Below are 3,101 nucleotides of genomic sequence, written 5' to 3' on the forward strand. Positions count from 1 at the left end.
GTTGTGACTTCCTCATTTTCTGTATGATTCATTTGAGTAGTTTAAAACTTAAAATGTCTTTTGCCAGTAGAAGATCTAGGTTAATCCAGGGTGCAGCACTTTTGAAAGCCACTTTACATGAAGAACCAAAGTTAAAAACATCATTCTGAGTATGTTTACTCTGTCCCTTGAAACACAGTGTTGAATATAAAGGTGGCATATACAACCCAACATGAGGCAGGATCCAAACTTGAAGTAACCGGATGTTCCTATTCAAACATCTTGACTCAGCTGTGAATGTGGGTTTTTATGAAAGTCTAAAACAATAAAAGTCCAAAACAACATTGGGTCCCATTGTATCGAGAAAAAAAAAGTGTTCCACAGAAGAACGGCAACATGGAATGACATGAGGGTGAGTAAATAACAGGAATTTTTGGGTGAACTATCTCTTTAAGATTGCTGTCTCTGCTTTCAAATGTATTATATATTGTAAAATATTGTGCCCTGAGGTGGAGTCTGAGGCTCTGTCACAGAAGCAGCCTGTTGCCCCAGTCACCTGTGAATTATGTCCAACCTTGAGCAGACAAGCAGAGAATTACGGCAAGGGAGAGAGGGGGGTGTAACCATGTAAGAAGATGAAGAGGGCAGAGGTGTGATTAACAGCATCTTCTGCAGGCCAATTAGTTTTTATTGAAGAACCTCCCATTTTAATCCAAGAAAATGAAACTGGTGGAAGGACGAATAAGATTTATGGCAATGCTGTTCCCTAGTGAGGTGGTTTGGGGTGAGGTGTGTTTTTCCTCTGTGTGCAGTAAACTCATGTAGACAGATGAGAGTGCGAGTGAACTAGAGACGCCGAGGGAGGAGTGCGCTCATACAGTATTTACTGTCACACCAGCTGCTTCATTCACGAACACACAAAGTACAGTAAACACTTCTGGACCTGCGAGCCTCCGGCAATATATTTTAATTTTCGCTTCTAGATAATGGGAAAAAAATGTTTAGATATTGTTACATAAGCATTTCTTGGTGTAACTGATGGTATTATGCACTAGTAATCAGTTCTAGTGTTCATTATAGTCCCCTGCTTTCATTAGATACTACAGTGAGATCACATATTAAATACATTACAGTGATTAGATTAGTGTGTGCAGTGTTTTTTGGGGGGAATGCACCAGCGAGGCTGTAAAAGGATTACATTTCATCCAAGTGGCTTTTTAAATTGCAGATGAGAAATGTGAATTACTTTGAATCTATATAAAACAAACAATAGACCCCCTAATGTAACAGTTTCACTTTGCAGTGTTGATGTTCCATGCATTCACGGTATCATGAATTATGCAGATAGCTTTATAGGCTTATTTTTTTTTGCTGTTGACTGGCATATGCTGATGTTGTTTGTGGTGGTGTAAACAACTCATCATTTTACTTTGGTAGTTTATTGATTGTCACCGTTATTGAGGTTTATGTGTTGCTTCTACTTCGAAAGATTTCACTACATAAGATTTTTTACAATGGGCATGTTGATGTAAACCACAGCAGCCGCAATGTGTGTCACTGCCTGACCCATGGGATCACTCAAAGGCAGTCGGGGGGATATGTGGTCGTAAGCTGATTAGATGCACAGCGCAGATGGGTCTGTAAATGTGTATGAAACTGGATGTGATGTGCATTGAGTATTGGCGAGTCTGCTCTCACCAGCCTCATTTGCAATGAGCTGAAGCCACTTAACCCTCACTTCTCATCTGCTTAAAAACCAGACTGTCAGCAGCTGAATTTAAGGAGATAAGCTGTACAGATCTATGTCATGGCTAGTCCTCCTAAGTATCAGAATCTATTGCTGGTGGGAATGAACTTTGACCTGTTAAGCATCTATGCTTTAGCAGAGACTGTATGGAGTTTAGCAAAGTCCCTTTCAAGCTAAGTCAGTTCACTCAGCCGCATTTTGCATCGCCTTCGGCCTGGGTAGCTATTTTGGGCATCCATGACCAACTCCTATATACTTGACTGAGAAACTCACTTACTCATTTAAATGTACTATTTTGAAAAACTCACATTGCCATACTATTTTGAAGATTTCAAAAAGAAACATTTTCATAACAAAATAGCTTTCTGAGGACAACAAAAATTCTGTCATGGTTTACATACCCTTATGTCGTTGCAAACCTGTATGACTTTCTTATACACAGTGTGCAGAATTATTAGACAAGTTTATTTTCTGATCATATTTTTTTTTCAAGCGCATTTTACCCATTCCAAACCAGATCAATCTTAATTACTATTAATTTTATATTTAATCATTTATAAGTGATATATAATTTTTCATGAAGGCTGGAAAACGCCTTATATTCAGGTGTGTATAATTATTAGGCAGGTTTTCTTTTACAGGCAAAATGAGCCAATCTAGAATCTGGCAGTAAGGTGTGGGAGTTCATTTTTAGTCCATCTCCTATCCTGAAAAGTCTGTTTTGCAGATATGGAATAAAATTGATCTTCCAAATCTTACTGCCAGGTTCTGGAAAATGAATTCTTCAAACAGTGGTACAAGAGGATGTGGTGCTGGTCCTTCAAGAGTCACTCTCAATCTGTCTATCAATAAAGCCTATAAAAACACTTGAGCTTGTGATTCTTATTAAGTGGGGGTCATTTTTTAGGATTCTTAACCTAACCTAAGTCTCTGAGATCCTGACACTTTGCACTTCTGGAGACTCCAGGTAGGTTGCAGTTCTAGAATATGGTGGTGCTGGAGACTAAAGGGTTCCTGATGGTTTCACACTTAATTTTTAATTTTTTTGCAGTTAACATTTTCTTCTCCAACTGTTTTTTGAATTTTTGACTTTTCAGTCTGAGTTAAATCTCTTTTTTGGCTCATTTTGCCTGTAAAAGAAAACCTACCTAATAATTATGACCACCTGAATATAAGGCGTTTTCCAGCCTTCATGAACAATTATATATCACTTATAAATGATTAAATACAAAATTAATAGTAATTATTGAGATGGATGTGGTTTGGAATTGGTAAAATGTGCTTGGAAAAAAAATATAATCAGAAAATCAACTTTAAATATATTCTTTTGTGTTCCACAAAAAAGCAAGCGTAAAAACTAGTCATTTTGGGGTAA

The sequence above is a fragment of the Ctenopharyngodon idella genome, chromosome 22 (assembly GCF_019924925.1).
Source record: "Ctenopharyngodon idella isolate HZGC_01 chromosome 22, HZGC01, whole genome shotgun sequence".
Taxonomy (NCBI): Eukaryota; Metazoa; Chordata; class Actinopteri; order Cypriniformes; family Xenocyprididae; genus Ctenopharyngodon; species Ctenopharyngodon idella.